General features: G+C 38.7%; 1 protein-coding gene across 2 annotated transcripts in view; it reads left to right on the top strand.

The window, feature by feature from the left end:
* RSU1 (Ras suppressor protein 1) overlaps positions 1-25,203 on the top strand; it is a 202,520-nt gene that overhangs the window by 66,572 nt on the left and 110,745 nt on the right. The gene's annotated exons all lie outside the window — the stretch shown is intronic.

Here is a 25,203-nt window from a genome sequence, read left to right as displayed (position 1 = left end):
GACAATCCTTTTTTCCACAAATTGCAAGGTGAATGACCTTGAGCAAGTCACTGACCCACATGTTAATTACTGGCCATAACAGGTAGCAGCTGTTCTTTTTCCAACTGGGGTATAATTTCTCAATCACCAGAACCTTATCTGAGCCACTTTGATTGTGTACGATTTCTGGTAAAATGAGAAATGAAGAAATTACATAACAGGGTTATAGAGTATTTTACATATTTTTTTAATTTAAAATCAGTTTTTAATATATAAAAATATGGCGTGATATCCTCATATTCACTGGGCAATTGTAGGATTTATGAAATTCAGTTTGGAGTACTGCTGGCAATGTCTAAATAGTGGAGCACAACTTTTAAACTTATAAGATTAACATAGTCTCATGTTAGATTATCTCCTAGCAAATGTCAAGAATGTCTACCTGAGACTTTTGAAAGTGCTGTTAGTCTCATCCCCTCCCTCACATTGTTTCTTTTGCTCCTCTTACTGCATTGGTTTCACTGGCTCCTGTGTACACTTGAGTTTGCAGACCCTGACTATTTCTGGACCCAGTCTTCTAATGTTGGAATTGCCAGCCAACAGGAGTCCACTGACCGGCTGGCAAGAAGCGTTTGGCAAATGTTCACTCCATAACAATCACTCTTGCTATTACTCACCTCATTGTTATTTTAGTTATACTATACTCTCAGTTTCTGTTTCTGCCCTTTAGAAGTGGGTACTGATTCTGGCTGAGATTCACCTACCCGAGCCTTCAGGGAAAGCTGCCATCTGACCTGGGTGTGGTTGAGGCATCTGGCACTTGGGCTGGTGATCAGCAGGGAGAAGTGGGTGCAGGTCATCTGAGAGGAGTCAGGGAGGAGGAGGAGAGAAGAGGCAGGAGGTTCCTGCAGTGTGAGCCGGGAAGTGGCAGAGCACCTATTTTATGTTTACGTTATTTATGGGTTAAAAATTTTATCACTTTGTTTTAATTATTTTAGATTTTCCTATGCTGACCCAAAGAAGCCAAAAAGATAAGAGGAGAGAAAGCTAATACTTATTTAGCATGTAAATTTTCCATTAGGCATTTTATATATATCTTCTCACTTAAATCTCAACAGCCTTTGGAAGGTTGGGGGCTTTCTCCCCATTTTATGGGGAATAGGAAGATTGAGGCTCTAAGAGGATTACTAATATGCTAAGGGCTTATAACTAGTTAGACTAGACCTGAATATAGAACCCATGCCACAATCTGTGATAACTGTACCAGGTTAACCAAGGGTAGGACCATTTGCTGCTTCTGTTTTATGCTAGGACAAAGTAAAGTATAAATCAGTCTATATAAAGAAATAGCATTTTATGGAAAAAGGCTCTCTGGATTAGATATTAATGAAGATACATCCCAAAACATAATTGTTAGTCTATGAAATGGTTTGCCAAGTGCCATGATATATTAGGTTAAGAGAGCAGTAAGTGGTAAGGACTTTCTTTATGGGATTATAAACTCTGCCACTTGTACAAAATTGAATTTGTCAGTTGATCACAAATACTTTTGAAGTTAGTTTTAAGCTAGATAGAATTATAAGTACCTCAGTTTGTACACAAGAGGTTATAATTTACAAAACAGTTTCATAGACTTTATCTCAATTCTGTTAACATGGGAAGGGGAGTTCTTGGCCACTTTTTAATGATGGTGAAACCAAAGCATTGAGGGGATTGTAATTTGCCCAGACTACAGTATTGGCATGGCTTATTATTGACATATTTTTAGTTCAGATCTTTTGATTTCAAAAATATTCTTCCCAATAGAATATCCATACATGTATCAATACTGAGTCAATAAAAAGCATCATTGATCTTTAGATGACAGATTGCAGTGATTCCAAACATATGCCTTGATTTCTTTCTTTGAGACATAAAAAAGAATGTGAGGGATAGAAAAACTTTAAATTTTGACTTGGATTATATGGCATGCTCTTACATTTTATTTCTGTGTTACTATACCTTTTGCTATACTTCCTAAAAAATTACATATCATATTCTTTGATTTCCATGCTTAGTTGATAATCAAAAAATGACTCCCGTCAGGTCTCTTACATGATCTTTTTTACAAGTTCCATTTTCTATATATTCCATTTCAGTGAATTTTTAGCCTTGGAAAATGCTTTAACTGTGGATTTTAAAAATGCTAAGTGAATTATATTTCTACCTGGTGAGTTACTGCCTGAAAGGGGGTAGGAAGATGCACACATAAAACATTTCCATTTCATGTGATAGATTTCAGGAAGCCCAGTGTCAGGTTAAGTGTGATTGAACATGTGCATCAATCTGTGTTAACACCAGCTGGTAAAGCATGCCACCGTTTGCACTGGACCATCCTTTGATTTAATAGGACACTAAATGTATTCATGCCCTGGGAGAAATGCTGGCAGTATGAGATCCCAGATTTAATTTTTTTTTTTTTTAATTCCAGAGGCATATCTGTAAATACAGTTTCTATCACCTGCATACATATATAATATCTTACATTTATGTAGCATCTCCCTCAAAGTATCCCCTATATATTATATTATGCCTATATAAAAAATAAGCGAAATTATACTGAACTAGACTCAAATGAAATTGGATATGTGAGTGTGGGTTTCTTTTGGGGGGCTGGGACTAGGGAAGAGGTGAAACAGGGGATATCGTCAACACTAGAACTTAGTGAAAGACTTATGATAGTTATGTCTTATCATAACTCGCCATAGATCAGCCATTCCTATTCATGTTTATTTAGCCTTTCATGAATTGTTTGCTTTATCAGCTGAGTATTCTGTAGGTTGATCACCTACTGCACAAAAGCATCTAATGGTGCCCCTTGTACTTCTGTAAAGTTCTAGGCAGTAGCCACATTCTAATGTTAGTAAACAGGCTCATGCTCATTCTCAGCATACGTTTAATGGTTTTAATGAGCCTCAGTACTCTCTTTATTATCTTTTATATTTGCTGTTTTAAAAAGAATTGCTCTTCTCCTTACACAGCTCCACTCTGACTTATCGTGTCTGATTCTGACCTCTGGCCCAATATGCAGAATGTTGCTCTGATCTTTTAGGTTTGGGGGTTCCTGTAATCTGTTAGGCTTGGAGAACAGGCGTAAATGATATACACCTAATCCCTGCCTCAAAAAAGAGAATCTTTGAAAGAAACAGTGAACAAGCAGTTGAAAATGACAAAATGAAAATCACAACTAATACCTAAATCTATTAGAATGTCAGCTCCAGTGTAACCCTTGAGTGTCCATCCTAAGTAGAGAATATGCCACCCTCTTCTCTCAACTTGTTTCCCTGCTCCCTACCTGGATCCTTCCAGTCCATTCTTTACACACAGCAAGATGATCTTTTTAAAATTATATTTTATTGATAATGCTATTACAGTTAGCCTAATTTTCCCCCCATTGCCGCCTTTCACCTAGCACCCCCCATTTCCTCAGGCAATCACCCCACCATAGTTCATGTCCATGGGTCATGCATATCAGTTCTTTGGCTACTCCATATCCTATACTGTAATTTATGTCCCCATGGCTATTCAGTAACTACCTATTTGTACTTCTTAATCCCCTCACCTCTTCACCTATTCTCCCACACTGTCCCATCTGGCAATCCTCAAAATATCCTCTTTGTCCATGATTCTGTCTCTGTTCTTCTTATTTGCTTAGTTTGTTTTTTAGATTCAATGGTTGATAGATAAGTATTTTTGCCACTTTACTGTTTATAGTTTTGGTCTTTTTCTTAAATAAGTCCTTTTAACATTTCATATAATAATGGTTTGGTGATGATGAACTCCTTAGTTTTTTCTTGTCTGGGAAGCTTTTTATCTACCTTTTGATTATAAATGATAGCTTTGCTTGGTAGAGCAATCTTGGCTATAGGTTCTGCTTTTCATGACTTGGAATATGTCTTGACAGTTCCTTCTAGCCTGCAGTTTCTTTTGAGAAATCAGCTGACATTCTTATGGGAACTCCCCTGTAGGTAACTAATTTTCTCTTGCTACTTTTAAGATTCTTTATCTTTAACCTTTGGTATTTTAATTATGATGTGTCTTGGAGTGGGCCTCTTTGAATCCATCTTGTTTGGGACTCTGTGCTTCTTGGACTTGCATGTCTATTTCCTTCACCAAATTAGGGAAGTGTTCTTTTATTATTTTTTCAAATAGTTCTCCAATTTCTTGCTCTTTCTCTTCTCCTTCGGGCACCCGATATGATGCAAATGTTGGAATGCTTGAAGTTGTCCTAGAGTCTGCTTATTCTATCCTCATTTTTTTTGGATTCTTTTTTCTTCTTCTTCTGATTGGTTGTTTTTTCTTCTTATGTTCCAAATCATTGATTTTATTCTTGGCTTCATCCACTCTATTGGTGTTTCCTGGTAAATTGTTCTTTATTTCAATCAACGTATCCTTCATTTCTGACTGGATCTTTTTTATTCTGCTGAGGTCCTCACTAAGCTCCTTGAGCATTCTTATAATCATGTTTTGAACTCTGCATCTGATAGATTGTTTATACCCATTTTCTTTAGTCCTTTTTCTGGAGTTTTGATCTGTTCTTTCATTGTCTATCTCTTCATTTTGACAGCCTCCCTGTGTTTGTTTCTGTGTGTTAGGTAGAACTGCTTTGACTCCATGTCTTGGTAATGTGCCTAATGTAGTAGGGTCCAGTGGCATAGCCTCCCATATCACCCACACTAAGTACTCAAGGTACACCCTTTGTATGGGCTGAGTATACCCTCCTCTTATAGTTGAGCCTTGGTTGCTGTTGCAGATAAATGGGAGGAATTTACCCATGCCATTCAGCTGCAAGGCTGGCTGTGACCACTGACCACCAATCTTTGCCCTCCATAAAGCATTAGGTGTGCAGGGGTAGGGTGGTGGTGCTGCGATGCAGTCTGTAGCTGTCCACTGGGTGTGTTGGTCCTGGGGTTTCCTGGGTTGTGCAGGCCAAGGTCAGCCCCCACGTATGTTTTGCCAGGGGTTACCCCGCCTGAGCTGTAAAGCAATTTGAGATGGTTGCTACTTGTGCTGGGCTTGGAGATTCCCAGGCTAAGCCAAGCTGTGAACCTAGGCTGGCTGCTGCTGGGCCTGGGATTCACTGAAGCCACCTAGTGCTTGTTTGATAGGATTTAGGAAGTTGTGAAGTTTGAGCCAAGACCAGCCATTCTTATGGGAAAGCAGTTTGGGTGGACCTGTTAGTTGAGTGGGGTGGAGTCTTTGGGGATCTCTAAGATAGGTCAAATAGTGTTAGCAAAGTTGATGGGGTCTTAAATATGGTCCCATCTTGTGGGCTGTGTTGGGGGAGGGTTTAGAAAAGAGGAAATGGCCTCTGCTCACCTTGATGCCAGACATTTAAGTTTCTCTCTGTATGCCATTGGTGTCTTTCAAGCTGCTATGCCATTGCTGAAGCTCAGGGAGTGAGTCTGAGTAGGTGAGTCCATATGTGGGTTCTTTAAGAGGAATTACGTGGGTATCCAGCAGTTTCTTCCACCAACTCTTTCCCCATTGTTTTTTTGCAGCCAGAAGTCGTGGGTACTTATCTTCTTGGCACTGAAACCCTGGGCTGGGACCCCTCACTCCTGAGATATCCCTCCCAAATTTTTATCCACCACGCGTTGGTGTGGGACTAGCCTGTTTTGCATCTGCGCCCCTCCTTCCAGTGTAGATGGATGTCGTTTCTTTAATTCCGTAGTTGTCAGACTTCTATTCAACTCAATTTCTGACAGTTCTGGGTGATGGTTCTATATTTTAGTTGTAATTTTGATGTGGTTGTACAAAGAGTTGAGCCATGTCTGCCTACACCACTATCTTGACTGAAAGTAGCAAGGTGATTTTATAAAATCACAAATTGAATGATGTCACTCTGTGGGTAGAATTCCTTAATGTAGTCTTTGAGCTACAAGATCCTCTAGGACCAGGCCTCCATGTTTTTGATACTACTCTTCTTCCTGCCTCCCTCACTAATGGGCAACTCTCAGTGGCCACCTCTCAGTTCTTTGAGATCTTTACTCTCTGCTTAGCATCTCCCTAATATTTGCAGACTTGGTTAGGTACCAACTCATGTGATTTTTTTTCTCCATGAGTCTTTCCCTTACCATTCTCAACAGTATCTTTCTGTTATTTTCTATGATGGCATGTTTGTTCATTTGCTTTTATGCATAGCTCTTTTATTCAACAAATATTTGTTCAGTTCCAACTGTGTGCGTTATGCACTGTTCTAAGTCCCTTGGGAGATATCGATGTGTGTGGTTGGAAGGGAAGAAAGGAAAATCCCTGCCTTTTTGGAGTTTTGGGTCTATGATCACTTCAAATTAAATTCAATTTTGTGTAAGATATGAGATCAATTATTTCCACATAAATAATTGCTTTAACACCATTTATAGAAAAGAACTTCCTTTTCCTATTGAATTGTTTTAGTGCTTAGTCAAAAACCAATTCACTATATAAGCTGGTTTTAAAAACCAATTTACATATGTGTGGGTATATTTCGAGGCTATTTTCCATTGTTAAACCTTTATAGCAGGACCATGTTGTCTTGATGACTGTAGCTTCATAAGAAGTCTTGAAAGCACATAGTGTATGTCTTGTAACGTTTTCAGAACTATTTGGGCTATTCGGCATCCTTTGGACATGAATACGCATTTTTTAATCAGCCTGCTGGGATTTTGATTGGAATTTGAATTGAAAGCCTGGAGGAATCTTGCCCTAGATACTGTAGTTATCATTCAGCCAGACTCATGAGAACCCCTACGCAGTTTCCTGGATCTCTTTCTTTCTCACTTCTTTGTTTTCTACTACTCTGCCCCACAGATCCCCACTCCCTCAGTAGCCGCAAACCCTGATCTCTCTCCTTGCAGCTCAGCAACACCACTGTATTGTTTGATCTCTCACTGCCTGCATGGCTTTCTGGGAAGACTTCCAGGAGAAAAGTAGGGTGATCGTGGATTTCCACTCATTTATTTCCCTTCTCTCAGGTGTCATCATCCTCTGCTGCCTGTTGCCTAACAGCTAGAGGGAGTTATATCATTTATTTTGTCCAGTTAACTTCATTTTTCCTGGAAGCAGAAGTCTGGATTAAGTTTTGATAACTTTCCCTGTGGGCAGGTGTAATACAATTATCCCTTTGCCTCTTCCTTGCCCATTTGCAGGCCTCAGGCAGTTTTTCTTACTCGGTTATCCCCTCCCCCTCATACTCAGTGCCTGGGCACCCCAGCAGACGTGGGAGTGCTATTGTGCGGACCATCCTCCGTATTACTTACAGATGGTCGTTAAGACTATTTCCACTCTCATTCTTGGAGTTACCACATTTTTAACCCTCAAAATAATCTCTTAGTCTTTATTGCATTTTGAATTAATCCACTGTTATAAGCTAAGACCAACTATATAAGTTTGCTGGGCTGCTGTAACAAAGTACCTCAGATTGGATGGTTTAAACAACAGTTTATTCTCTTACAGTTGGGGAGGCTAGAAGTTCCACATCATGGTATCAGTAGAATTGGTTCCTTCCAAAGGATCCATCCTCTTTGGCTTGTAGATGGCCATCTTCTCTCTTTGTCATCACATCATCTTCCCTCTGTGGGTGTCTGTCCAAATTTTCTCCTCTTATCAGGACACTAGTCTTATTGCAGTAGTGTGCACCCTAATAACCTCATTTTTACTAAATCACCTTTGTAAAGAACCTACCTGTAAATACCTAGTCACATTGAGGTAGTGAGAGTTAGGACTTCAACATGAATATTTTGGGGAAAGACACAATTTAGCCCCTAACACCAACCATTTCTCTCATCTCTTGGTTTTCATTTATAAAACTTTGTGTAAAGCTTGATGTTTCTTAATATGATTTCATTGTTCAGATTCTAATTTATGCCTTGTTTCCCTTTTATTTTGCAATAATAGGTCAAGTCCCCTTAAGCCATTATTTTAAATCTTTTTAAGAATTACTGATCCCTTTGAGAAACTTCTAGAGCTACTCTTCCCAAAATGTATATTTTTGCATATAAAGTTTTGTTTATAACTTGGGAATTTTAAGATGCCCCCAAGTATATCCATTGACCTTTCAATATAGAATTCCCACCCCCAATACTCCTAGTTTCAACCCCTTGTTCCAGGTTCTGTTAGCTGAGTATCATGGGCATCATTTATGTGTACCTCCCAGATTATTTTCTGAATCACATGAGATGAAGAGCAATGAGTGAACCCAGGATACAGGAAGGGTTTGTGCATGAAGTTATAGCTACCTAGAGAGAAATCCATCACTTATTTGATTGGTTCTCCTTTGAATCTAGTTCATAGGATATAGTGGTAGATAGTCATATATAAACTTTAAAGAGGTGTTGGCTTTTTTCCCTTGCATTTAAAAGGTTATGTGCTGCAGTGTGAGACAAATAAATCATGATTCAGTACAACAGCATTGCATTCAGCTGTATAAATTGCCAGCAAAACACTAAATCTGTCACTTGTGTGTTCTGACCATTTAACAATTGGAATAGTGTTGGAAAGGAGAACTGACTGGAAACAAAAGAAGCAAGTATAGTGGCAGATGCAATTAGCAAGATCAATGGTTGGTGTTAAAGGGTTGTTGTTTGGTCATTTTGGGTGACCCAAGTGAAAGCAGTTGCTATCCAAAAGACTTCCCTAGCTATAATTTGCTGTAAAAAAATGCAGAAAAGTGAGTTGCTCAGTTTTACAGCATCTTGGAGAATGTCATTTCTCAGCTTAGTGTATTCCTAGGACAGTGATTAAAAGATCAGCCTTGTTCTTTTGATTCATGCTTTTAATTGATATTCCAAAACTCCTCACTGATTCACTAAGTATACTTTTTTTTAAACTTTAGCTATTCACATATTTCTTTAACAAAAGTGTTGTGGTCTGTGTTCAAAACGGTTCTTTGAACTTCAGTTTATCACAACTTTTTCTTCAGACTAGCAGATTTTGCACTGTCAAATCATATCCTCAGGATGACTACATGCACTATAACAAACACCACTTTGAATAGCATTGCATTTTCTGTTACTAAGGTTTTTTTTTTTAAATAACTTTGCATTTCATTGTCTTGAATTGATCACTTTTTATAAATGAATAAATTTGTAAATGTCAGTAATAATAGCGATAACTAATAATTACCATTTGTGAGTGTTTATCTCTTCTAAGTAAGATACTTATTCATAACTAAGGTTTACCTGTGAAGTGGTGTTACTGTTTTCCCCATCTTACAGATGAGGAAAGTGTAGCTTAGAGAAGGCTAGGGGCTGGATGATCTAGGATGGTTTCACTCATGTGTCTGGGGGCTGGCAGGCTATTGACCAAGGCTCAGCAGATCCCTTCCATGTGACTTTCATCTTCTGGGAGGTTAGTTTGGTTTCATTCATGTGGTATTATCCCAGGTATACAAGCACCTTATAAGTCTGCTTGGTTCACATTTACTAAGGTCCCATTAGTCAAAGCAAGTCACATGACTAAGCCTAGAGGCCATGTGCAGGGAACTATGGGCATGGTTATGGAGAGAAGGGAGCCATCTTTGCAAGCAATCTTTGACAAAAAATGAAGCAAATGCCATAAAAAAGTTAAAAAGAAACCTCTAAGTAACCTGAAGGCCTGACTTTAAAACTTTTGAAAGCCTTTATTACTTGTAGACATTCACTGTCTCCTTATCTTTTCTTTCCTGTGGTTATGATGAGTAAGGAAAGGAGCAATGAGTGAATAACTGACATACAGTTAATATTTCTCTGACTTTCTTGCCACTTCATTCCCCAGACTGGGTAGCTGGGAGCTTGGGCTTATCCACTAACTTTTCTTTCTCCTTAACTGAAACTTTCTACCATGCACAGAAGAAGGATCAATAGAAAGAATGACATGGAGGTTAATGGAAGTTTAACAGAAGAATGTCCATTTTATGGGTCTGATATGGAAGTATATGTTTTTTGTAATGTTGCTAATAATGTTATATAGCCTTCAGTGAGAAAAAAATGTATTTATAAATTTTCTATGCTGAGACAAAAATGTATTATGCTATTCTCTATGTAATAGGAGGCGACAATTTTCATAGACATTTGGGAATAGTACATTGAGAACTTGAAAAGTGGCCTATATTGAAGAAGGTGAATAGCTGAAGGAGCAAATGTACTTAAACACTCAGAATGCTTTTTCTTAGTGTAGTAGTTTCCCATTGCTGCTGTAACAGGTTACTACAGCTTAGTAGCTTAAAACACCACCAGTTGGTTCTCTTACTTACTGTTCTGGAGGGCAGAAGTCACTGAGTTAAAATCAAGGTATTGGCAGAGTTGGTTCCTTCAGGAGGCTGAAGGGAAGGATCTGCTTCCTTGCCTTTTCCAGCTCTAATGGGTGTCTGCATACATTGGCTTTGGTCTTCCATCTTCTCTCTCCATCATCGCATTGCCTTCTCTCACAGTGGTTCTTCCCCATCCCTCATAGGAGGTCCACTGCAATGAGATCAAGCCCACCCAGGTAATCCGTGGATCCTAAGTCACATTTGCAAAGTTCCTCTTGCCACATAAGCTGACCTTCACAGGTTCCAGAGATTGGGACATGAACATATTGGGGTGGGGGCATTATTTAGCCTGCCGCACATAGTCATGCACCCATGAGCTGTATAATGTTGTCACATCTGTGAAAATAATTTCTTTCCTCTACTTCTTGCTGGTCCCACTTCTCATACTCCAGAATCATGTGAGCTGGCTGGTTTTGTGGTACCTCTTGACTTCAGATCCTAATTCCACTATGATTTGGGTCTGGGTTTGATGAAGGAAGGCTATAGGTGTATATATGACTATTTCTCATTATTCATATTTGGGGAGAAATGGAGTTTATAAATTGCCTACTTCCTTTGTTCTATATATTGATATTATGATTAATAGTTTTTGACATAGAACTGTTTAGAAATAAGAGTCATTTATGACGTATTTTGACAGCAGCAATGTCATGCTTTTAGCTGTTCTAACAAGAGTGAGTTGTGGGGACTCCTAGCTTAATATTTCATACCTGAGTAATCAACCAAAGATGGCATGGCCAGAAATATCACTAAAATGTCAAGCACAAAATCTCTAAAATAACCTCATTCAGAGGACTTGAATCTTCTTTACTTGCAGTTTGAAATATCAAATGTGTTAAGGACAGGGAGCCCTAAGTTATTTCTTCCTTTTCAGAGATGCCAGATGGATGTTGAATTAAGTCCAGTTTTCAGTTTTTCTTCAGATAATTTTTTAAGTGTGTGATGGTGTTTTGGATCATCATCAGTATGTCGAGTGTGCTCTTCCTCCTCCAGGCCCCCACAGCTCCCTACAGCCTGGCATCAGCGTGGTTGCCTTGGTACCTGTTCCTGAGGGATGTCTGCAGTGAAATTTGGTTGTTTAAATAGCACAACTTGTCATCTAAAAGTAGAAATCATTAGCATGACATCATTTGGCTAGTAGTCTTTTAAATACTGTTTTACATTTTTTTTCGTTTTATCACGTTACTGTTAATGTTTACTCGTATCACAGCTGGAAATTTCAGGGCCAGGTTCACAGTATGGATCTGGAGTGAAAAATGCAACAAGTCCTTAAGAGTTGAGGGTGGTGATGGAGGGATTCAGCAAAAAATTAAAAAAGCCAGAAACAGGGACAACAGTGTGGTGGTTGCTGGGGGAGGGGGCTGGGGAGCAGTGGAAGAGGTATGGGGGGGATAAATGGTGACGGATGGAGAATTGACTTGGGGCAATGAATACACAATTCAGTGTACAGGTGATGTGTTGTAGAATTGTGCACCTGAAACCTGTATAATTTTGTTAACTAGTGTCACCTTAATAAATTAAATAAAAAGGGAAAAAAAGTCTCCTGAAACTTGTGCCCAAAACAATGGGCTATGCTAGATGTTTTGTGTATTTTGAGAGATTCAAACTTTAAAATTCCAGCTCCATTTTTACCCTGCACGATCAGTAATATATACTCAGATATCTGTAGCTGGAATCCACAATTGAACAGCCTTCTGCTATTTAAAAATGAGTTCTTAAATTCTTCCTAACTTCTCTTTGAACTCTAATTGGGCTTCATTGTGATTGTGAATTTGAGAGAAACACATATTTGTCTCAGAATGTAATGCTTGCTTTTGTTTAATACAAAAATTGAATTGGGTGCTTTGGGAGGGTGTGCCTCCATTCCAGTTATCTACTCACATAATTACTGCCGAAGATGTAGCCAGGAAGAACATCTTTACTCTTCCCACCCAAGTGAGTTGACCTTGAGTTGACGGCTTCTGTCACTGCAGGTGAGAGGGTAGCAGCTACCTGCTCCTCCACTGGTGAGCACCTCTTGCAGAAACCACCAAATGCAGCATGTGTTGTGAGGGATGTGCATTAATTAGTTGCTTGGAAGTCTTCCCTCATTAATTCCAGGTAAATTGTTAGAGAAAATATTCTGGAGTTCAGAATGTTGATTTTGATAACAGGAAAACAAGCTTAGTCATCAGACTATGTCATCTTGTTTGTAAAAGTAATCAAATCATATGCAGTTTCCTTCCTTGGGGAGATCCCATTTTGTCATTTGGGAACTGCTCTTTCTTGAACTTTAGGGCTCACATCATCCAGTGAGTGCACATTGTAGAGAATGAGGTCTATGTTTTAGGTACATTAAATTTTGTGGGGTAAGAGAGTGTAGTGGGTAAAGGAGAAGGGATACCATATTTTAGTATCAACTATTTTAATTTGGAAAAACATTATATTGCTGTTATACAATAATTTATGGTCATTATTTTAAAGAACTAAAACATTCATAAAGCTCTAAAACTTCACTCAAAGTCTCACCAACTTGAAATGATAATTATTGTGTTTTGGTGACCATTATTTATGATATATCTGACACAGACAAGGGTGAGTCAAGAGGCAGAAAGGCAACTAAACTATATTGATAAGTAAAAATCATAATATTTTTAAAATATTAGTTTTATTTGAATTTAAGAAAGAAAAATTAATTGAAGAAATTACTGAAGTCTTACTACTGGAGACCAAGAATATTAAGGTATTAATGTCTTAATATTTACTAAAATATAGCATTTTATATCAAATAAATTAATATGTAAATATTTAGTATTCACTAAAATATCACCCTAAAAATAAAAATTATGGACGTTGAGGCATTTTATACATATATACATTATATGTATATACTATATATGTTTTATACATAAATATATGTAACTATTCCTAAATACATTTTTCTTTTTTTAAGTATATTTTATTGATTATGTTGTTATAGTAGTTCCAATTTTTTTCCCCTTTGCTCCCCTCCACCCAGTACCCCCCTTCCCTCCAGCAATCCCACCGCCCTTAGTTCATGTCCATGGGTCGTGCATATAAGTTCTTTGGCTTCACCCTTTCCTACAGTATTTCCTCGCTTACCATGGGTTTATGTTCCAGACCCCCCTCCCCCCCACGGAGTAGGAACCTTACATTTATTCTACACTCTTAAACCTATGTAACTTTAAAAACATACGTATACAGCACTGCAAAATCCCGTAATATAGTGAAAAATCCACGATAAATAATTAAATACAATATTTTTTAAAATCCCATGATACACTGAGGTCGCAATAAGTGAACTGCAATATAGTGAGGGACTACTGTATTATTCTTAACTTCCCCCTGTCTATTTTGTACCAACCAATTATGCTTCTTAATCCCTGCACCATTTCCCCATTTCTCCCCCTTCCCCCTCCCAGCTGATAACCCTCCAAATGATCCCCATACCTGTGATTCAAATGATCCCCATACCTATGATCCTGTTCCTATACTGGTTTGCTTAATTGGATTTTGTTTTTATTTTTTAGATTCAGTTGTTGATAGTTGTGAGTTTGTTATCATTTTAGTGTTCACAGTTTTGATCTTCTTTTTCTTAAGTAAGTCCCTTTGACATTTCATATAATAATGGCTTGGTGGTGATGAACTCCTTTAGCTTTACCTTGTCTGGGAAGCACTTCATCCGCCCTTCCATTCCAAATGATAACTTTGCTGGATAGAGTAATCCTGGTTGCAGGTTGCCTTTCATCACATTGAATATTGCTTGCCAGTCCCTTCCTGCCTGCAAAGTGTCCTCTGAGAAATCAGCTGATAGTCCTATAGGCACACCCTGTAGGCAACTCTCCGTCTCTCTCTTGCTGCCCCTAGGACTCTGTCTTTATCTATCACCTTTGGCATCTCAATCATGATACATCCTGGCATGGTACCCTCTGCGTCCAGCTTGCCTGGGACCCTCCGGACTTTCTGGACCTGAATGTCCATCTCCTTCTCAAAATTTGGGAAGTTTTCCTCATTTTTTTCAATTCTTGCTTCCTCATGCTGCATTGGTTGACTGTGTTTTTCTTCTTTATGTTCCAAATCATTGATTTGAACCCCGATTTTCTTCCCTTCACCATTGGTTTTGTATGGATTTTCCTTTGTTTCACTTAGCATAGCCTTCACTTCTTCTCTAATGCGTTTGCTGTACTCAAGCATAGCTGTCAAGCCTGTGAGCATCTTTATCACCACTGTTTTGAATTCTGAATCTGTTAGGTTGTCTATCTCCTCATCTGTGAGATTGGCATTCTCCTCGTCGCTTAGTTCTCCCACTGGAACCTTGATCCATTCCCCATTTTGGGCCATACTTCTCTGTCTCCTCGTTCTGACAGGCTCCTGTGTTTGTTTGCCTCTGCGTTCCAGGCAGAGCTGTCGTTCCTGTTACGTTGTAAGGGGCAGAGCCTTAGGGATTCATCAGTACAGGGCGACCTGTTTCACCATGTTGTGGTGCTGTATGTGGGGTGGAGTCTGAGAGGAAGCAATGCCGCCTGCCCAGCACTCTCCCCGCTTCCAGGCACCTCTCTCACCTCCGCCTCAAACCGGCGCCCCTCTAGCTACTGTCCTGGCCATCGCTCCTAGAGTGGGTGGGTCTGTGGACACTCTAGGACTGCTGGGGCCCTTTAAACAAGTGGACTCTGCTGAGAGACCGGCAGTTTCTGCCTCCACCCCAGCCCTCACTGGTCCACATAGTCAGAAGCAATGAGGCTTGATTTTCCCTGGTGCTGGGACCGTGAGCTACAGGGTCTAGTGAGGAGCTGGGAACGCTCTCCAGGTGTCCCTCCTGACTCTTTAAAACGTGCGACTGCTGCTGCCACCGCCACACCACGTCCTCTCTGCTCCGGCTCCACCCCTCCTACCTGCCTGGGTAAGTATTTCTTCTTTATATCTTTGTTTGCTGGACTTCCATGTAGTTTGATTTTCTGGAACTTCTGGTTTTTTCTAGTTTTGAGGTAGTTGTATTCCTTCTTAGTTGTGGAGGGAGATGCAGCATGTCTGCTTACACTTCCATCTTGGCTGGAAGTTTTAAATACATTTTTCAAAATAGGTTGATGGCTTTTCAATTTGCTATTTAGTTGGCTGGATTTAATTGTGAAGTAATTGTTTTTCAAAGGGGTTATGTCCTGAGTTCTTGCTTACTTGAGAATATGTGCCCTTTTTCTTGGATAGATAATTTGGGTATAAAAATCTTGAATAAGCTTTTTTCTCCCCTAGATCTTGTGGACATTATCATTTGACATTGAATGTTGTTTGAGACACATCAGAGGTCAACCTGATTTTTCTCCTTACTGGGTGACTTTCCCTCTTTTCTCCCACTATGTTTATTAAAACATAACACACATATGTAAAAGTTCATGCAACATAAGCTTAAAGCTCAGTGAATTATCAGCCTTCAGTGACTCACGCAACAACTATTCAGGTCAAGAAGTAGAACACCATCAGTCTCAGGGCTCCTTCCAATTAATCATTAGGTCTTTCTTTCTGCTCCAAGGTTATTCTCTTAACTTCTAATATGATTACTTAGTTTTGCTATTTTTGAATTTTATACAAATGGAACCATGCAGTAGGTATTCTGGCTTCTTTCTCTTGACATTATGTTTCGAGGTTTATCTATGTTGTTGCGTAGAGCTCTATTTCATTCATTGTCATTGCTTCCATGACATGACTTATCTATGCATCAGCCCCACTTCTCCTTTGAGCTATGTATTTGCTTGAACAACATCCCTCTTACTTCTTAGTACTTGCCCATTTGGGGCCAACAGTGGAATTTAGGCTCTCAGGGTGTAATGTGGCTTGCTGTCACTTTTGTCAGGAGTGCAGGTACTGCTTGTAGCTCGCTTTGCAGCTCCTCATCTCTTGATTGCTGTGGGACAGGGTTTCTCTGGGCATAGTCACTGCTCCATTTTTCTCCTAACAAGCCTGTACCCTTCGGTATTAGTGCTTGAATACAATACTCATTTGATGTGGCTTTTCTTTTCTTGTATTTTTATTAATTGAGTTATAATTGACATGTAACATTTGTTTCAGATGTACAGCATAATGAGTCAGTGTTTGTATAGATTGTGAAATGATCATCATGGTTAATTCTAGTTAAGAGCCATCACTACACTTCATTAAAATTGTTTTTTCATGTAATAAGGACATTTAAGATTTACCCTCTTAGCAACTTTCAAATATATAATAGTATTATTAATTATAGTCTCAGTGCTGTACATTGCATCCCCAGGAATTACTGTCTTTGCCTTTGGAATATAGGTATTCTAACAGGTATGACGTGATACCTCATTGTGGTTTTGATTTGTATTTGCCTGATGGTGATGGGTTCTTTAGGACTGTTATAAAAATCTACATTGTGTCTGAATTCTGAGGAGCTGTATGTCAACTACAAATGTTCTCCCTCTTTTTGGTCTAAATTTCTCTGAATTCAGCTGCTGGTCATCATAGTTTGTGATATGAGGTGGTGACTTTTTAGTTGTTTTATTTAAGAAATTCTCTCCCTTCTCTGAGTGGATTTTAAGGAGGGGAGGATATAGAAAAATGCTTCTATTCCATCGTATTTAACTGTATGTCTCATAAGTAGCCTTACGAATAAGTATCTTTTAAAATCTCCTAACGTCAATAGTACAGATTTACCAATATGCAAGAATAGTGGATCACCATTCAGGTTCCTTTTAGTACTATCTCAGTCTGCATCCTTCCCCTTTACTCACCCCAGCACTGCACCTGCCCCTTCAGTGTCCATCTCTTTGCAGGCCCGTCTCCTGTCTTGCATTAGCCCTGACACTTGCCACTCTATCAGAAGCTTCCCATTCTGCTTTGAGGCTGGTGATCTCAGAAGCATGCTTTAATCAGAGGGGGTAAATTATAGTTTGAGCCTAGCTTTATGTTCCTTTATAGGTTTTTAATATCAGGGAATGGAGAATTATTGTATGCTGCCTTTGAACAGGAGCTTAATACTAACATTCATCATCAGAAAGTATCTGGAAATGGCCATCGGAGCTCCTGCGCCTATGCTTCCTCGGATTGTATGAGGTGTTTTTTGTTCCATTGTGTGTAATTTGGTGCCAACATGGCAACCCCCTGAAGATGGAGCTGTAACTTTTACAAAGGAGAAGTACTTCTTTCAAGAATATACATTCAAAGACTTAAAGTGACAGTAATGTTTTTGAGGAAATATTTATCTAAAGCATGAAAAAATACTGGATATTCTATAATAAAGAGAAATTTAACCTTTATATCTGATCGTATCCTTCTCTTTCTGATCCACTAAAATAGTACCCATAGATAGAAATGCCAATAAAAGTAATGAAGTCAGATCACTGTGCCCTTTACCCTCCTGCTCAAATTATGTCAATTAATATAATAAATTGTGTTTTATATAAATATGTAGTAGTTTGAGTTATGTAATCCCTGTTGTCTAGGGCATTGTCTGTTTGTCCATTTGTAAATGTTATATGAGTTCATTTCTCGAAGATGCTTAACTTTTAATTGTGAATTGTTTTACTCATGAATTCTAACTCCATATCTTCAACCTACCTACTCTTCTTGACTGATATTCCCAACTGTATGCCTCACTGCCTGGTGGCTCTTTCTATGGGTAGGCCATCACATTGAACAAGCCTGAAACTGTGCTCTTCCACTGTTCTTCCTGAATTCTGTATTGAAGTTGATGATACTACCATTCATGCATTTGTCAAGTAAAGGCCCGGTATCAGGTCTTATTTTTTCAAATGCGTTTTCTAGGTCAGAAGTTCTCATCTGTATCTTTTTTGGTATAATAATAGAGTAGTGGTAGCAGTCACCGTGGTAGCAATAAAATGTTTTTGTTGTACTTGCTGTGTGCCAGGCACTGTTCTAAAAGTCTTACATTTATTAAGCATTTTAATTCCTCATAGCATTGTGAGGTAAACACAGTCATAGTCCTGCAGATGAGGCAACTGACACACAGAGAGGATACATGACTTGTATAAAGTTTTAGTGTTAGTAAATATTGCATCTGGGATTTGAATGGAAATGTATGGAAATGGATAAGGAACACCAGAGCATTTTTTTCCCATTGCAATTATTGACACACTAGCTGTTTTCTACCCATTTCTCACCCAAGTGTATGAGCATCTTGACAGTAAAGGGTTAGTTTTAGCTCTAGCCTGATTTATAAAGAACATTTTATAAATCATTCAACTATCATTAGGAACAAATTGCCTGGGAAGCCGCTCAAGGCCACATAGCAGTGGGTCTGTGTTGCAGACTGCCCTTCTGTACAGAATGACTGAGGTGCTCTATCTAAAAATGAGACTCGGATCTGCCTTTCAGGTGTTAACCCTTTCCCTGTTTCATACCATGTGCAGATAAAGCCTGAGCTCCTCAGTGTGGCTGACATGGCCCTTCCTACCAATCTAGGCTCATCCCCCATTCTCTCCTATTCTCACTCTAGTTTTTACTTTTACCCTGTAGAGATTTCTCTTTCTGGAGACTCCACTAAGATCCAGTTAAGTATCACCCCTACCCAATCCCCAGAGAGTCATTTCTAAACCTCTCCCACCATTTCCATTATGGAACGGTGCCTGTTGTGTTCTGACATTTGTCCTGTGCATCCATTTGAACCACTAGACCGTGAGCATCTTAGGGACAGTTTCCCCTTTATCTTTGTGACAGAAACTCTACTAAATGAATGTTTATGAATGAATAAGTACATTTATTAATTAGAACCAGATATGTAAGGCAGACTTTCTGCTACTCCAGTTACTAAGCTATTAAGAAAATAAATATTGGACTTCTGGCTAAGATGGAGGTCTAGACAGATACGCTGTGTCTACTTCCACAACTAAGAAGGAATACAGCTACCACAAAACTGGAGACAACCAAAAGTTCTAGAAAATGAGCTGCATGGAGTCCAGCAAACAAATAAGGAAGAACTACTCATCCAGACAGGTAGGAGGGGTGGAGCCGGGGCGGAGAGGACGCGGTGTGGTGGCGGCAGCAGCAGGACAGCGGAAAGCACAGTCACACATTTTAAAATCTAGGGAGAGACACCTGGGGAGCGCTCCCAGCACCAGACCAGACTGCACAGCTCACGGTCCCATCACCGGGGAAAATAAAACCTCATTGCTTCTGACTGTGCAGAGGAAGAAACTGTCAGTCTCTCAGTAAAGTCCGCTTGTTTAAAGGGCCCTTATGGTCCTAGAATGTCCACAGACCCACCCATTCTGGGAACGACAACCAGGGCAAACAGCTAGAGAGGCTCCAGTCCCATACGGAAGTGGGAGAAGTGCCTGGAAAAGGGGCGAGTGCTGAGCAAGCAGCATTGCTTCCTCTCAGACCCCTCCCCACATACACGCCACAACGTGGTGAAATGGGTCACCCTGTACTGACAAATACCTAAGTCTCCGCCCCTTACAATGTAACAGGAACGACACCTCTACCTAAGACACAGAGGTAAACAAGGAGCCTGTCAAGATGAGGAGACAGAGAAGTATGGCCCAAAACAGGGAATGGATCAAGGTTCCAGTGGGAGAACTAAGTGATGAGGAGATAGCCAACCTAAGAGACGCAGAGTTCAAAACACTGGTGATAAAGATGCTCACAGGCTTGACAGATATGCTTAAGTACGGCAAACACATAAGGGAAGAAGTGAAGTCTATGCTAAGTGAAACGAAGGAAAAGCCACACAAAACCAATGGTAAAGGGAAGGAAACTGGGGTTCAAATCAGTGTTTTGGAATATAAGGAAAAAAAAGCAGTCAACCAGGACAGAATGAGGAAACCAGAATTGAAAAATATGAGGAGAGGTATAGGAACCTCTGGGACAACTTTAAACATGCCAACATCTGAATCATACGGGTGCCAGAAGGAGAAGAGGAAGAGCAAGAAATTGAAAGCTTATGTGAAAAAATAATGAAGGAAAACTTCCTAAATTTGGTGAAGGAAATAGACATACAATTCCAGGAGCACAGAGAGTCCCAAACAAGCTAGACCCAAGGAGGACCACACCAAGACACATCATGATTAAAATGCCAAAGGTTAAACATAAAGAGAGAATCTTAAAAGCAGCAAGAGAAAAGTAAAGAATTACCTACAAAGGGGTACCTCTAAGACTATCAGCTGATTTCTCAAAAGAAACTTTGCAGGCAAGAAGGGACTGGCAAGACGTATTCAAAGTGATGAAAAGCAAGGACCTACAACCAAGATTACTCTATCCAGCAACTCTATCATTTAGAATAGAAGGGCAGATGAAGTGCTTCCGTGGCAAGGTAAAGCTAAAGGAGTTCATCATCACCAAGCCATTATTATATGAAATGTCAAAGGGACTTACTTGAGAAAAAGAAGTTCAAAATTATGAGCATTAAAATGACAGCAAACTCAAAACTATCAACAACTGAATCTAAAAAATAAAAACAAAATTCAACTAAGCAAACCAGAATAAGAACAGAATCATAGGCATGGGGATCATTTGGAGGGTTGTCTGCTGGGAGGGGGAAGAGGGAGAAATGGGGAAATGCTGCAAGGATTAAGAAGCATAATTGGTTGGTACAAAATAGACAAGGGAAAGTTAATATAGGAAAGGGTGAAGCCAAAGAACTTATTTGCATGACCCATGGACATGAACTAAACGGGGTGGGATTGCTGGCAGGAAGGTGGGTACTGGGCAGAGGGGAAGAAAGGGAAAAACGAAAAAAAAAGAAACTGGGACAACTGTAACAACCTAATCAATAAAATATACTTTATAAAAAGAAAATAAAGGTAGTGGCTATTATGGGCTGAATTGGGTTCCTTCTTAAATTCAAATGTTGAAGCTTAACCCCCAGCTTCTTAGAATGTGACTATTTAAAAAGGTGACTAAACTAAAACGAAGCCTTTCGGGTGGGTCCTGATTCAATTTGACTGGTGTCCTCATATGAATAGAGTATTTAGACACAACCGAGACCACAGGGAAAAGCATGTGAGAACACAGTGAGAAGGCGGCCATCTGCCAAACCAAGGAGAGAGTCCTCAAGAGAAACTAGGTCTGCGGGTACAGTACCTCGATCTTAGACTTCTGGCTTCCAGAGCTATGAGATAATAAATTTCTGTTGTTTAAGCCACCTAGTCTGAGACATTTTATTTTGGCAGTCCTAGCAAACAAATACAGTGTCATAGAAAACAACTTCTAAAACCAACGTGATTTCTGTGCACAGGTACACACATGAAAGAGACTTGCCGTCCTTGGAATAATTTATTTTCTATCTGGTAGACTTATTAACATGAGAAACTCCAGTACATGAGAAAGTATTTCGCAAGAATAAAAGTATAGATAATTTTCTGCTTGACCTGAATTAACTGTAAAGTTAATAGGATATTTTTTACTCATGTTGGTATTATACATGTTGTTTTCTATTATGAACTAGTCAAAGATCATCTGTAATTAGGCCACTGTCTGTAGTGAGTTAGTGATTTTGTGCTTTTCTATTTGATACCTGATTTCTATTTGGCATTTCTAGTTGTAGATATATTTCTAAAATATATTTGTTCATTTGCTAGTCAGGATATTTTATATGATGCATTATATACTTTATATTATACATGGTGATGTACTATTTTAGGCATAATTAGCCAGTTGTCCTGACCCCAACATACATCAAAGTATGTTTACCATTGTTTTTTGTTTTTTGTTTTTCCCAGAGGGGAAAAGAGGAGAAAGAATCAAAATGGGTCAAAGTTGGGAGAAGGAAAGAAAATGAGCAAACAGACAAACTTTTTTTTTTTCTTTCTGACAATTGACCATGGCTTGTAGAAAGGAGCAGACCTTAGTTTGAATCCCAAATCTATTTCTTGGCTCTGTAGCATTTGGGAAATAAGGAATTCTCTTTGAACCTCATTTTCCTTAACTGTGAGGCACCCCCTCAGCTTGCAGTCCTTTGACACCTGAAATTATATACATAAAGCATCTAGGCTGGTCTCTGATACATAGATGCAAAAAAAGAATTTTTACCATTTTTGTATTATTAGATTATCACTTAAGCCAAAAAATTTTATTTCCTTTTCATTTGGGTGAAGTTGAGTTGCACATATAAACAAGCACTAATAGTCTTCCAGTTCTGCACTCCTCTGAGTGCCTGTGACAGTGCTTTCAGACTCTCTGTGTCCTCCCAGCCCCAGCTCACTCACATCTCTGTCGTGCCGTTATTTTCCATTAAGGTGGCAAAAGGAGCACATCAGAATCTGTGGTAGGGGCTGGGTGAGTGTAGATAAACTAGAGTATAGTTGTTTTAAAAACCCTTTGCCTTTAGATCATGTGCAAGACACCTTTAGAGGGATCAAATTTCATCCTATTTGAGAAGTACATCCCCATTTCATGTGCAAGACAGCAGGGAAAAAAGAATGACTAAGACAAAATGCCCATCCTATTTGATGAGCTAAAATGAAAACAACTGGGTTATAAGTCTGGTGATGTTATGGAGTGGGAGGAAATTCACGGCGGTCGGTGCTTGCAAGAGGAAGGTGGAGAACACTAGAGAAGGGGCTCTGGAAGTGGTGCCAGTTAGCACCCAGAGCGCAGCTGTCGTGGTCTCTGTGTCCGTGGCGCTTGCGAGGAAGTTAGAGAAACAAACCAAAGGAAAAAATAAAGCCAACAAAATAATTATAAAATGTAATGGGTGCTATGAAACAAGTGCTGTGATAGACGAAGAACGTAGGGATCACGTTTCAGTCTAGGCGGGCTTCTCTGAGGATGGCACAGAATGAAGCTCCCTTTGATCAGAAGTCGCAGGGCAGCGGGCTCTGGGCAGGTTCAGAGGCAAGAAGGCCCATGGTGAGTTTGGGTCCTCACAAGCAAGCCACACGTTGTCTCATGGAAAGTGCATGTGGATGTCCTACTTATGACTGCATGTTATAGTATTTGAAGTATAATTGTTTAAAAATTGAAGCCATGCTTCCGACCACTGTGAAGAACCTAGTTTGTTTATTATAGACTTCATTTATTATTTTAAATTTACATCATTGACTGGGGGACCTGGCTCTGGATCAAGTCATAGGATACTATTTGGTTACATTTGTTGATGACAGATTACTACCTCCAAATTTCCCCTTCTGAACATTTCTTTAGTTATTCAGATCATGAAGATTAAATAAAACAACAAATGTGAGAAATTTATAAAATGACACATATAAATAATTTACTGAAGGTTGTTATTTTGTGTTTAATACAACACTTGCTGATACATTAATGCTGATAACAATGTGTATGATGGTAATAAGGAACATCAAGATAGTCTGAAATTTAGGAATTGGTATTAGCAAGCTGGAATTTTGGGACCGACAAGCCTGTGAAGACCAGGAGCAACAAGAAGAGTTGTTGAGAAATGCCAGTGCCTGGAGCTGAGCCAGGGCTTGGCTAATTTGAGCTCTAATTTTTTTGTTTGTTTGTTTGTTTTTTGTAAATAAATTGAGCTTCTGAAACACCTTCACATATTAAAAATGATTTTGTATTTGTTGATTGTTTTTCCCTTGAGTATTATAGTACTTTCCTTTTATTTTATTGTTTAACGATATTTCATATTTATTTCATATTTTTAACCCAAGATAGTTGGCTTTCCAAAACTTCTGGAAACAAATTGACAGTGTAATCATCCTCAAATTGTGGTACATCTCCATTTTCTGTTATTTATAGATAATGCTTTTTCATATGTTAGGATGGGTAAATTGTCTAAGTAGATCCTTGGGAAGTGAGGTAGACATGTTTCCCTTGAGTGGTATAGTTATTTTGCTTTGATTTTTCTTAAGCCTTATTGTTAAAACTATTAAACATATTAGTTTATGTTTTTGCCTATTTCTTAACTCTAGATTAGCACTAGAGAATAAGATAATCTTGTTTATATTAGTTTGGGGTACTTATTTGCCTTTTATCATAGTTTTCTATAAAAGTACAAATATCAATGTTTTTTCTGCTTTTCCCTTACTGCATTTGTTTTGCTATAATATATAGTTTTTGCTTATATTGTCTATATGGAGTAGGGTGTGTGTATTTGGGTGTGCATGTGTCTATTTATACAGGTGAAAATACCGCTTTCAGATAGTTGCATTTTCTTTCCATTGTTTCTTCGGAGCCCTTACTGTTAAACTTGAAAATAAGTGAAAATAAGGTTCATCAAAGCATATTAAAATATATTGTTAACACATAACCTAAAATACATTGGGCGTGTTTTGTTTTGTTTTTTTATGTGGATAATTTCGAACTCACTGGAAATTAAATTACAATTATGCTGTTTTTCATGGAGACTGGACATTTGTGTCACTCAGAATTCTTAATTACCTTAGTACATATTTCATGTGACATAATATCCGTACTTTACCATCTACAGCCTCTTCAGAGAGCATAACACATGGCACCAAAGTAATAAAAATATAAGCTCTAGAGTGAGAAGCAAAGCTGAAACAAGCCATTTCTACATATAACTTAAGTTTAGGTTCTATGTAGTAGGTTGATCCCTTACTTACCCTTTAATAAAATTGGATTCAAGGGTATTTGTATATAAATAAAAAATAAAGTTAATTTTATTTCATACTTCCATATGAGCAAGTGCCTAGTAATGCACTGCAGAATTTAAACTTCAGTATTATTCCAACTGGTTGGAAAATTGGCACTTTTTTAGGAGGATAGGTATTGAAAAAGGTAAGTTGTTGTCATTTGGGAAGGTTATTGAGATAATTATTATTAAATTTATGTACTCATATTCAGACAGATTGAATCAGTCTGTATTTGGCATTTTACTTCCTATGAAGTTATCTCAGAAGTCATTTCCTTTTTTTTTTTTTTAATTAAGTAGTTTGGAAATTAAAATTTGATAAAAATCTGGATATGTTTAAGACTTCATCAGCACTAACTTCTCACACTTTCCATATTTCCCT

This window comes from Furipterus horrens, unplaced genomic scaffold, assembly GCF_987537825.1.
Source record: "Furipterus horrens unplaced genomic scaffold, mFurHor1.1.pri manual_scaffold_2, whole genome shotgun sequence".
Classification (NCBI taxonomy): Eukaryota; Metazoa; Chordata; class Mammalia; order Chiroptera; family Furipteridae; genus Furipterus; species Furipterus horrens.
The sequence above is the reverse complement of the archived record's forward strand: the minus strand, read 5'-3'. Positions and strand labels throughout refer to the sequence as shown.